At 43.1% G+C, this 12853-nt stretch overlaps 1 long non-coding RNA gene and 4 other non-coding genes across 5 annotated transcripts in view; 2 read left to right on the plus strand and 3 right to left on the minus strand.

The window, feature by feature from the left end:
* The window catches only part of LOC103910577 (uncharacterized), a 201147-nt gene that overhangs the window by 153783 nt on the left and 34511 nt on the right, over positions 1-12853 (plus strand). The gene's annotated exons all lie outside the window — the stretch shown is intronic.
* On the minus strand, positions 358-428 carry trnag-gcc (transfer RNA glycine (anticodon GCC)). The gene has a single exon. It is a non-coding gene; the product is annotated as a tRNA-Gly (tRNA).
* Positions 1795-1865, minus strand: trnag-ccc (transfer RNA glycine (anticodon CCC)). The gene has a single exon. It is a non-coding gene; the product is annotated as a tRNA-Gly (tRNA).
* On the minus strand, positions 2749-2819 carry trnag-gcc (transfer RNA glycine (anticodon GCC)). Its single transcript has one exon. It is a non-coding gene; the product is annotated as a tRNA-Gly (tRNA).
* On the plus strand, positions 6953-7023 carry trnag-gcc (transfer RNA glycine (anticodon GCC)). The gene has a single exon. It is a non-coding gene; the product is annotated as a tRNA-Gly (tRNA).

Consider the following 12853-nt stretch of genomic DNA (forward strand, 5'->3'; position numbering starts at 1 on the left):
TTACCCAGAGCTGGAAGAGTAGCTACACAAAACAGGAAATGCAATGGACAGGAATCAGACCAGGGTCTTCCGTGTGTCAGGCAAGAGATCTACCACTGAACCACTAATGCTTATATGCTTATGCTGCAGCGCTAGTGGGGTGTGATTGATGCAAGGCTGTTACCCAGAGCTGGAAGAGTAGCAGCAAAAAACAGAAATCGCATTGGCCAGGAATCAGACCCGGGTCTCCAGCGTGGCAGGTGAGAATACTACCACTGAACCACCAATGCTGATAAGCTTATACTGTTGTCCTAGTGGGGTGTTATTGCTGCAAGGCTGATACCCAGAGCTGGAAGAGTAGCAACACAAAACAGCAGTTGCATTGGCCGGGAATCGAACCCGGGTTTCCCGCGTGGCAGGCGAGAATTCTACCACTGAACCACCAATGCTGACCCATGTTCTTACCTGCCTTTGTGTTGTGTGACTGCTAAAAGGCCGTCAACCAGAGCTGAAACAGGAGCCACACAAAACCACACATGTATTAGCCGGAAATCGACTCAAGGTCTCCAGCGTGGCAGGCGAAAATTCTACCACTGAACCCTCAATGCTGATATGCATATACTGCAGCGCTAATGGGGTGTGATTGTTGCAAGGCTGTTACCCAGAGCTGAAAGAGTAGCAACACAAAACAGGGATTGCATTGGCCGGGAATCTGACCCAGGTCTCCCGCGTGGCAGGCAAGAACTCTACCACTGAACCACCGATGCTGACCAATCTTGTTCCTTGCCATTGTGTTGTCTGAGTGCTAAAAGGCCATCAACCAGAGCTGGAAGGTTAGCAAAACAATATAGGAATTGTATTAGCTGGGAATGGAACCCAGGTCTCCCACGTAACAGGCGAGCATTTCACAAGTGTACCACCAATGCTGATATGCTTACACTGCAGCCCTAGTAGGGTGTGATTGCTGCAAAGCTGTTACCCAGAGCTGGAAGAGTAGCAACACAAAACAGAAATTGGAATGGACGGGAATCGGACCAGGGTCTTCCGCGTGGCAGGCGAGAAAACTACCACTGAACCACCAACGCTGATATGGTTATTCTGCAGCCCTAGTGGGGTGTGATTGATGCAAGGCTGTTTTTCCAGAGCTGGAAGAGTAGCAACACAAAACCACACTTGCATTGGGCGGGAATCAGACCTGGGTCTCCCGCGTGGCAGGCGAGAATTCTACCACAGAACCAACAATGCTGATATGCTTATGCTGGATCCCTATTGGGGTGTGATTGCTGCAAGGCTGTTACCCAGAGCTGAAGAGGAATTTCCTTGGAAATTTCCTTGGAATTTCCTTGGCCGGGAATCGGACAAGGGTCTCCTGCGTGGCAGGCGAGAATGCTACCACTGAACCACCAATGCTGTCCCATGTTGATAGTTGTCTTTGTGTTGTGTGAGTGCTAAAAGGCTGCCACCCAGAGCTGAAAAAGGAGCCACAAAAAATGCACTTGTTTTAGCCGGGAATCGACTCTAGGTCTGCCGCGTGGTAGGCGAGAACTCTACCACTGACCCACCAATTCTGATATGCTTTTCCTGCAGCCCTAGTGGGGTGTGATTGATGCAAGGCTGTAACCCAGAGCTGGAAGAGTAGTAATACAAAACAGGAATTGCATTGGCCAGGAATCGGACCAGGGTCTTTTGTGTGGCAGGCAAGAAATCTACCACTGAACCACCAATGCTGATAAGCTTTTACTGCAGCCCTAGTGGGGTGTGATTGCTGCAAGGCTGATAACCAGAGCTGGAAGAGTAGCAACACAAAACATGAATTGCATTGACCGGGAATCGGACCCGGGTCTCCCGCGAGGGAGGCAAGTATTCTACCACTGAACCACCAATGCTGATATGCTTATGCTACAGCCCTAGTGGGTTGTGATTGCTGAAAGGCTGTTACCCAGAGCTGGAAGAGTAGCAACACAAAACAGGAAAAGCATTGGCTGGGAATTGGACCCGGGTCTCGCGCGTGGCAGGCAAGGTTTCTACCACTGAACCACCAATGCTGACCCAAGTTCTTCCTTGCCTTTGTGTTGTGTGAGTGCTAAAAGGCCGTCAACCAGAGCTGAAAAAGGAGCCACACAAAACTGCATTACTATTAGCCAGGACTCGACTCATGGTCTCCCGCGTGGCAGGTGAGATTTCTACCCCTGAACCAGCAATGCTGATATGCATATACAGCAGCCCTAGTGGGTTGTGATTGCTGCAAGGCAGTTACCCAGAGCTGGAAGAGTAGCAACACAAAATAGGAATTGGAATGGATGGGAATATGACCAGGGTCTTTCACGGTGGAGGCGAGAAATCTACCACTGAACCACCATTGCTGATATGCTTATTCTTCAGCCCTAGTGGGGTGTGATTGATGCAAGGCTGTTACCCAAAGCTGGAAGAGTAGCAAAACAAAATAGGAATTGTATTGGCCAGGAATCGGACCTGGGTCTCCCACGCGGCAGGCGAGAATTCTACCACTGAACCACCAATGCTGATATGCTCATAGCTCTGTCCTAGTGGGGTGTGATTGCTGCAAGGCTGTTACCCAGAGCTGGAAGAGTAGCAACACAAAAGTTGATTTGCATTGGCCGAGAATCGGACCCGGGTCTTCAGCGTGGCAGGAGAGAACTCTACCACTGAACCACCAATGCTGATATGCTCATATTGCTGTCCTAGTTGGGTGTGATTGCTGCAAGGCTGTTACCCAGAGCTGGAAGAGTAGCAACACAAAACAGGAATTGCATTGGCCGGGAATCGGACCCGGGTCTCCCGCGTGGCAGGCGAGAATTCTACCACTGAACCACCAATGCTGATATGGTTTTACTGCAGCCCTAGTGGGGTGTGATTGCTGCAAGGCTGTTACCCAGTGCTGGAAGAGTAACAACCAAAATCAGAAGGTGCATTGGGCGGGAAACGAACCTGGGTCTCCCGCATGGCAGGCAAGACTTCTACCACTGAACGACCAATGCTGACCCATGTTGTACCTTGCCTTTATGTTGTGTGAGTGCTAAAAGGCCATCAACCAGAGCTTAAACAGGAGCCACTCAAAACCTCACGTTTTAGCCGGGAATCGACTCTAGGTCTCCCACGTGGCAGGCGAGCATTCTACCACTGAACCACCAATGCTGATATGCTTGTTCTGCAGCCCTAGTGGGTTGTGATTGCTGCAAGGCTGTTACCCAGAGCTGGAAGAGTAACAACAAAAAACAGGAATTGAAATGGACGGGAATCGGACCAGGGTCTTCCGTGTGGCAGTCGAGAAATCTACCACTGAACCACCAACGCTGATATGGTTATTCTGCAGCCCTAGTGGGGTGTGATTGATGCAAGGCTGTTTTTCCAGAGCTGGAAGAGTAGCAACACAAAACCACACTTGCATTGGCCGGGAATCGGACCTGGGTCTCCCGCATGGCAGGCGAGAATTCTACCACTGAACCACCAATGCTGATATGCTTATACTCGATCCCTATTGGGGTGTGATTGCTGCAAGGCTGTTACCCAGAGCTGGAAGAGTAGCAACACAAAACAGGAAATGCATTGGCCGAGAATCGGACCCGGGTCTCCCGCGTGGCAGGCGAGAATTCTTCCACTGAACCACCAATGCTGACCGATGTTGTGTTTTGCCTTTTTGTTGTTCAATTCAATTCAATTCAGCTTTATTTGTATAGCGCTTTTACAATGTAAATTGTGTAAAAGCAGCTTCACATAAATGGTCATAGTAACTGGAACAGTGTGGTTCAGGTTTTAGTGTTTAAGTTCAGTTCAGTTTAGCTCAGTTCAGTGTGATTTAATCATTACTGAGAGTTCAAACACTGAAGAGCAAATTCATCGATGCGTAGCTCTACCAATCCTGAACCATGTGAGCCAGTGGCGACAGCGGAGAGGGAAAAAAACTTCACCTGATGAGAGAACCAGACTCAGTTGGGCACGACCATTTTAATTTCTCCGCTGGCCAAAAGTCTTGTGCAGAGCTTCATTCGCCGTGGTTTAGGCTGGAAGATGGCCTCAGCGTAGACTCGTCTGTCCCTGGAGCGTCGCTGGAATCAGACTCAAGTTCTCCACTCCCCACGACCATCAGCGCAGCAGCAGCTCAGGATATGGCCTGGTCCCGGATATGGAATCCTTGGCATCATCTCGTCGCTGGTCTTGGATCCAATCAGTAACTCTGCATAATCTGAGGACCTCGGGATGAGTATCCCCAGGTGAAAATAGAGAATAAAGAAAATAATTAGCGTAGCTGCTGTTCATAGTGTATATAAACAAGATGCAGAAGCCTGTGTGGAACCCGCTAGGTGATGCATTGAGTGTATGCTTTACTAAACAGATAGGTCTTTAATCTAGTTTTGAACTGGGAGAGTGTGTCTGAGTCTCGGACGTTATCAGGAAGGCTATTCCAGAGTGTAGGAGCCATGAAAGAGAAGGCTCGATCTCCTTTACTTGATTTTGCTATTCTAGGTACTACCAGAAGCCCTGAATTTTGAGATCTTAAAGAGCGAGTTGGTTTGTAGCGAGACAGAAGGTTGGTTAGATAAACAGGAGCTAGATTATTTAGTGCTTTATAGGTGAGAAGTAATATTTTAAATTCAATACGAAACTTAACAGGCAGCCAGTGTAAGGAGGATAAAATTGGGGTTATATGATCATATTTTCTAGACCTGGTCAGAACTCTGGCTGCTGCATTTTGTACTAATTGAAGTTTGTTAATAGAGGATGCTGGGCAGCCAGCAAATAGAGCATTACAGTAATCCAGTCTCGAAGTCATAAAAGCATGGACTAGCTTTTCTGCATCTGAGATGGATAGCATACTTCGTAATTTAGCGATATTTCTCAGATGAAAGAAGGCAGTTTTTGTGACATGGGATATATGGTTTTTAAAAGTTAGATTGCTGTCTAATATGACACCCAGATCTTTTATAGTAGAGCTAAAACTAACTTTGTATCCCTCTAATTGTAAATTGAGTTGCGAGATCTGCTGTGTGCAAGATTTAGGCCCAATAAGTAATAATTCTGTTTTGTCGAAGTTTAAGAGAAGAAAATTGTTGGCCATCCAGTCTTTGATGTCTTTGATACACTCAGTTAGTTTAGAAAGTTCAGACGTCTCGTCAGGTTTAGTTGAAATATATAATTGAGTATCATCTCATCTGCATAGCAGTGAAAGCTGATCCCATGTCTTCTAATAATGTCTCCCAGAGGTAGCATGTAAATTGTAAACAGTAAAGGGCCTAAAACTGGTCCTTGAGGCACCCCATACTTTACTGGGCTGATTTGTGAAGGCTGTCCATTAATATTCACAAACTGGTAGCGGTCAGTTAAGTATGACTTAAACCATTGTAGAGCCTGTCCCTGGACACCTGTAGACTTTAAGCGATTTATGAGGATATTGTGGTCAATGGTATCAAATGCCGCACTAAGATCGAGTAAAACTAATAGCGAGACGCACCCTCGGTCAGCAGCTAAGAGTAAATCATTGGTTATTTTCACTAAGGCTGTTTCTGTACTGTGGTGAGCCCTGAAACCTGACTGAAACACTTCAAAAATATTGTTCGTCTGCAGAAAAGAGCATAATTGAGTAGAAACAACTTTTTCTAGTATTTTAGACATAAATGAAAGATTTGAAATAGACCTATAGTTAGCTAAGTTGTTGGTGTCTAGTTGCGGTTTCTTAATAATAGGCTTAATAACAGCTAGCTTGTAAGAGTTTGGAACATGGCCTATAGATAAAGAAGAGTTGATAATGTTAAGAAGAGGTTCTCCTATAGCAGGTAGCAGCTCTTTCAGTAATTTTGTTGGAATTGAGTCCAGCATACACGTAGCTGGTTTAGAGCTATTTATAATTTTTACTAACTCTTCATGTTCTATGATTTTGAAGCAGTGTAGGTTAATATTATGATTCAATTATATATATTTACAGGATTTGGAGTATAAGCCGGTGCAGAAAGTTTGGCATCTCCTATTTTCTGTCTAAAGCCTTCTATTTTATTACTGAAAAAATTCATGAAGTCATCACTACTAATTTGCGGTGGAGTAGTTTGTTCCAAGGATGACCGATTATTTGCTAATTTAGAGATGGTGTTAAATAAAAATCTAGGATTGTTATGATTATTTTCTATCAGTTTGCGCAGGTGCTCAGTCCTGGCAGATTTTAGAGCCTTCCTATAGCTGGACATACTGTCTTTGTACGCAATTCTAAAGACCTCTAAATTAGTTTTTTTCCATTTACGAACCAGGGCGCGGGTTGCTGTTTTGAGCGCATGAGTATGACTATAACAGCCTTGCAGCAATCACACACCACTAGGGCTGCAGTAAAACCATATCAGCATTGTTGGTTCAGTGGTAGAACTCTCGCCTGCCATGCAGTAGACCTTGAGTCGCTTCCCGGCTAATACAAGTGCAGTTTTGAGTGGCTCCTTTTTCAGCTCTGGTTGACAGCCTTTTAGCACTCACACAACACAAAGGCAAAAAGTAACATTGGTCAGCATTGGCGGCTCAGTGGTAGAATTCTCGCCTGCCATGCGGGAGACCCAGATCCGATTCCTGGCCAATGCAATTCCTTTTTTGTGTTGCTACTCTTCCAGCTCTAGGTAACAGCTTTGCAGCAATCACACCCCACTAGGACAGTAGTATAAGCATATCAGCATTGGTGGTTCAGTGGTAGAATTCTTGCCTGCCACGTGGGAGACCCGGGTCTGATTCCCGGCCAATGCAATTCCTGTTTTGTGTTGCTGCTCTGGGTAACAGCCTTGCATCAATCACACCCCACTAGGGCTGCAGTATAAGCATATCAGCATTGTTGCTTCAGTGGTAGATTTCTTGCCTGCCACACAGAAGACCGTGGTCCGATTCCCGTCCATTACAATTCCTGTTTTGTGTAGCTACTCTTCCAGCTCTGGGTAACAGCCTTGCAGTAATCACACCCCACTAGGGCTGCAATATAAGCATATCAGCATTGGTGGTTCAGTGGTAGAGTTCTCGCCTGCCACGCGGGAGACCCGGGTCCGATTCCCGGCCAATGCAAGTGCTATTTTGTGTTGCTACTCTTCCAGCTTTGGGTAACAGCCTTGCATCAATCACACCCCACTAGGGCTGCAGAATAAGCATATCAGCAATGGTGGTTCAGTGGTAGATTTCTCGCCTCCCCCGTGAAAGACACTGGTCAGATTCCCATCCAATCCAATACCTATTTTGTGTTGCTACTCTTCCAGCTCTGGGTAACAGCCTTGCAGCAATCACAACCCACTAGGGCTGCAGTATAAGCATATCAGCATTGCTGGTTCAGAGGTAGAAATCTCGCCTGCCACGCGGGAGACCTTGAGTCGATTCCTGGCTAATACAAATGCAGTTTTGTGTGGCTCCTTTTTCAGCTCTGGTTGACGGCCTTTTTGCACTCACACAACACAAAGGTAAGAAAGAACATGGGTCAGCATTGGTGGTTCAGTGGTAGAAGTCTTTCCTGCCGTGCGCGAGACCTGTGTCCAATTCCCAGCCAATGCAATTCCTTTTTTTGTGTTGCTACTCTTCCAGCTCTGGGTATCAGCCTTGCAGAAATCACACCCCACTAGGGCTGCAGGAAAAGCATATCAGAATTGGTGGTTCAGTGGTAGAATTCTCGCCTGCCACGCGGCAGACCTAGAGTCGATTCCAGGCTAAAACAAGTGCATTTTTTTGTGGCTCCTTTTTCAGCTATGGGTGGCGGCCTTTTAGCACTCACACAACACAAAGGCAACTATCAACATGGGACAGCATTGGTGGTTCAGTGGTAGAATTCTGGCCTGCCACACGGGAGACCCTGGTCCGATTCCCGGCCAAGGCAATTCTTCTTCTGTGTTGCTACTCTTCCAGCCATTTAGCACTCAGACCCCACTAGGACAACAGTATGAGCATATCAGCATTGGTGGTTCAGTGGTAGTATTCTCACCTGCCACGCCGGAGACCCCGGTCTGATTCCTGGCCAATGCAATTTCTGTTTTTTGCTGCTACTCTTCCAGCTCTGGGTAACAGCCTTGCAGCAATCACACCCCACTTGCGCTGCAGTATAAGCATATAAGCATTGGTGGCTCAGTGGTAGATTTCTTTCCTGCCACACGGAAGACCCTGGTCTGATTCCCGTCCATTGCAATTCCTGTTTTGTGTAGCTACTCTTCCAGCTCTGGGTAACAGCCTTGCAGCAATCACACCCCACTAGGGCTGCAGTATAAACTTATGAGCATTGGTGGTTCAGTGGTAGAATTCTCGCCTGCCACGTGGGAGATCTGCGTCTGATTCCCGGCCAATGCAAGTGCTATTTTGTGTTGCTACTCTTCCAGCTCTGGGTAACAGCCTTGCATCAATCACACCCCACTAGGGCTGCAGCTTAAACATATCAGCATTGGTTGTTCAGTGGTAGATTTCTTGCCTGCCACGCGGAAGACCGTAGTCCGATTCTCGTCCATTCCAAATCCTGTTTTGTGTTGCTACTCTTCCAGCTCTGGGTAACAGCTTTGCAGCAATCACACCCCACTGGGTCTTCCGTATAAGCATATCAGCATTGGTGGGCCAGTGGTAGAGTTCTCGCCTCCCACGCGGGAGACCTGGGTCCGGTTCCCAGCCAATGCAATTCCAGTTTCGTGTAGCTGCTCTTCCAGCTCTGGGTATCAGCCTTGCAGCAATCACACCCCACTAGGACAGCAGAATAAGCATATCAGCATTGGTGGTTCAGTGGTAGAATTCTCCCCTGCCATGCCGGAGACCCCCGTCTGATTCCCGGCCACTGCAATTCCTGTTTTGTGTTGCTACTCTTCCAGCTCTGGGTATCAGCATTGCAGAAATCACACCCCACTAGGGCTGCAGTATAAGCATATCAGCATTGGTGGTTCAGTGGTAGAATTCTCGCCTGCCACGCGGTAGACTTAAAGTCGATTCCTGGCTAATACAAGTGTGCGTTTGTGTGGCTCATTTTCAAGCTCTGGTTGACGGCCTTTTAGCACTCACACAACACAAAGGCAAAAAACAACATCGGTCAGCATTGGTGGTTCAGTGGTAGAATTCTCGCCTGCCATGCGGGAGACCCGGGTCCCATTCCTGGCCAATGCAATTTCTGTTTAATGTTGCTACTCTTCCAGCTTATCAAGCAAGTTTTTACGCAGCGGATGCCCTTTCAGCCGCAACCCATGTCTGGAAAAAACACACACACACACTAAAGACAATCTAGCCTATCCAATTCACCTGTACCACATGTCTTTGGACTGTGCTGGAAACTGGAGCACCCTGAGGAAACCCACGTGAATGCAGGGAGAACATGCAAACTCCACACAGAAACACCAACTGAACCGAGGCTTGAACCAGTGACCTTCTTGCTGTGAGGCGACAGCACTACCTACTGCGCCACTGCTTCACCCAGCATAAAAATGTACATACATAAATCACAATTTAAATGGACAAATAATTATATATGTTTAAATTGTGTTTTTAACCCCCTGGGGTCGAAGACAGCGTATACGCGTTCTGACAAGTTTTTACCTCATTGAGCTGAAATGAACCTAAATTACACTTTCAGTTTTGATCGTACAGATAAGATCAATACATCAGTCGAATCTGTTAGGTGTCTACTTTTAAATGTGTACACTCACAACAAAAACAAATGTGTGTGCTTTTGCAAATCAAGGATAATAAACAGTGTAGGCATTCTGTCTTTTCTCTCTCCGTGAACTGTTTTTAGAAACGTGTCAGCAAAATGCGCTGAAACTCCGCGAAAACAATACACCCAGACACGAGACACATATCTTTATAAAGCTTGAAGTGTCTACTTTTAAACGCAGCTATGCATGTTGAAAACAAATATTGTTTAATAAAGTAATCAGTATGAAAGCAACGCTATGTCTAGCTTCTCAGTCTGAGCTCATTAGAGTTATTGCGACCACGCCCACGAAGCTTTGACATTACAAACAGCCTGCATGAGGAGCGCGCAACAGTAGACTGTGTCAGGAAAAACACGTCATTAAAATGAACTGAAACTCAGCAAATACTCGACAAAGAAACATGTGAGATGTTTCTAAAGAAAGCTTGATGTCTACTTTTGCATTAACCAATATAAGTCGAAAACAAATAATCTTTCAAGTAATTCGTATAAAAGTAATGGCAGGTACTGATTCTCCTGTCGCCTCATTACAGCGAACGTGATCCCGCCCGCAGTGTAGGCGCATTTCATATGGAAATTAACTGAGGTGAGCCAGGTGATAATGTAAACGCTCCCCGAGACATGGCATCAAACGACAAGCTTTATTATAAGTACTTATTATGTTTGAACGATGGCATGCTACACGGGTGAAGAAGCACAATATAAAAATAATATAAAAATAAACACAATATAAAAATAAAAATATATAAATAAACTTATTTTTTCTCAGATTCTTTCTTGAAACTCTTAGTCACATACCTGTCTGATGGCTCATTATGCAGGTCTTTGTCTTCTCTGGTGTTACTCACTGCATAGTAATGATAGTTCACGCCTTCTCGCATGAACTATTTTCACACAGAAAGTGACTTAGAAATTTTAAATCATAGTATTTTTTTCTGTGAGCAAGTGAACAAGATGATTCTCACATCATTTTGAAGCAAAAACACTAGACTACCAGATCCAGTTCTCAAAAGTCTTGTGCACAAATGTTCTCTGTGTGTTTCACGGTCTTGTTTCAGGGATTTCAAAATTTTAGTTTTTCACTAAACACGCATAAACGTTTCTTTCTCAAAAACACAAACACATACAAACATGCTGCTTAGGTATCATTGTAAACCAACTTGTGCCGTTTACAGTGTTATCACACATTAGCCATTAAAATGTTTTTAAGATACTGAAAACAACACAAATGTCAGTGCATGTCAAAACTTCTCCAGAGCCCCAAAACACCCTCAGACCCCAGATGGTTAAAAGTCATTTAATTAGGCAATAAAACAATGCATTACAAAAACATTTTAAATGTATAAATAAATAGACACTTTTATTACTGTATTTTTATTTAATTCATGTTTTAAAGGCTGATTAATCAAACAGTAAAAACTTTTAATAATAAATCACAAAACACATTTTAAACAGCTTTTTAAATAAGCATTTGGCAAATGCTTTTCTCCCTATTTGCCGCTTGGTTTTCTTTTTCTTTTGCCACATGCTTTTCTCAAATTAAAAATAAAGCAAGTTAAAAATGGCTCTGCTGTAATGAGCTATTGTTTTCCTCTGTTAAAAAAAAAGACAGTTAACAGTTTTATCTAGATTAAATGACCTTGGTGATAAAGATTTTCTTGGAGATATTGAACAAAATGAACTTCGTATTTTGCCATCAGAGTTGGATGACTACTATACAGAGAAAGCTAAAGGAGCTTTACGATCTAGAGTGAAATGGATAGAGGAGGGGGAGAAAAATTCTTCATATATTTTTTTAAATTTAGTAAAGCATAGACAAGCTTCAAAAACTATTAATAAACGTAGCATAAATAACAATGTAAGTGAAGAGAAAACTTTGATTGATGATCACATCTATTCATATTATTATATAAGTCAAAATTTAAAGAGAGTGATTGTGACTTTTTCTTTTCCTTTTTAAAAGATAAAGTTCCTATTATAGATGACAGCTTCTGTGAAATGATGGAATCTGAAATTGTTATCTCTGAACTTGATGTTGCTATTTCTAAAATGTCAAATGGAAAATCCAGGCATATACGGAATTACAGTTGAGTTTTATAAACATATTTGGCCAGAGATGAGATTTTTAGTGTTTGAAGCACTTAAGAAAAGTAAAGACAAAGCAGAACTATCGACTTCTATGAAGCAGATTTTAATAATTTTAGTTCCAGAGCCAAGCAAAGACAAATTATTTTTAAATAATTGGAGACCCAAAACTGTTTTGTCCAATGATTTTAAATTGCTCTCTCATGTATTTGCCAATAGACTCAAAAAAAGGTATAGGCGAGATAATTAATGAAACACAATCAGCTTTTATTGTATTAAATTTATTTTTTATTGTATTATCTTTTATTTTTAATGTATTAAAGGGAGAATTATTCAGAATGATACTTGATATGCTCGATTATTTAATTCCTCAGACAAGTTTATTTCTATTTCTAGACTTTTTCAAGGCATTTGATACCCTTGAGCATCCTTTTTTGTCTTTAGAAAGTCTTTAGAAACTTTTGGGTTTGGTCCGAGCTTTTGTAGGGTAATTTTCCATGTTCTATACTGATATATTCAGTAGAAAATCCCTGAATTTAGGATCATTTCCTAGAGTATACATCAAAAGATTAATCCATCAAGGATGTCCCATCTCACCTTTACTTTTTAATATAGCTGTTGAACTTATGTCATTATATTAAAAAAAATCAGAGTACACTTTAGGTATTGATATACTTGGTAGGACTTTTACTTTAAGTCAGTTTGCTGATGACACTCTATTAATTCTTAAGAATAGGGAGCTGCTCCTTTTAGCTCTTGTCAAAATTTCTGTTTCCTAAAGCTTCTGAATTCACCTTAAACCTAAGAAAATGTGGAATATTAACTATTCAGAATTGTACTTTAAGAGAGTTAGAAGGTATTCTAGTAAAAGAAGAAGTTAAATACTTGGGAGTTACCATCACCAAAAATTCTGTTAATAGAGAATGTGCAAATTTTAATACTAAAATGGAAGGGATGGAAAAATCCCTAAATCATTGGCTAGCTAGAGACCTTTCCATACAGGGTAAAATTATTTTGACTGGGATTATCTAAAATTATATATTTAACTTATCCTTTATATACTCCTCCCAAAATAGTTAAATCTATTAATTTAACATTTTTTACATTTATTTGTAAAAATAAATCACATTATTTACGTAAGAATCA

Source organism: Danio rerio, chromosome 4 (assembly GCF_049306965.1).
Source record: "Danio rerio strain Tuebingen ecotype United States chromosome 4, GRCz12tu, whole genome shotgun sequence".
NCBI classification, from domain to species: Eukaryota; Metazoa; Chordata; class Actinopteri; order Cypriniformes; family Danionidae; genus Danio; species Danio rerio.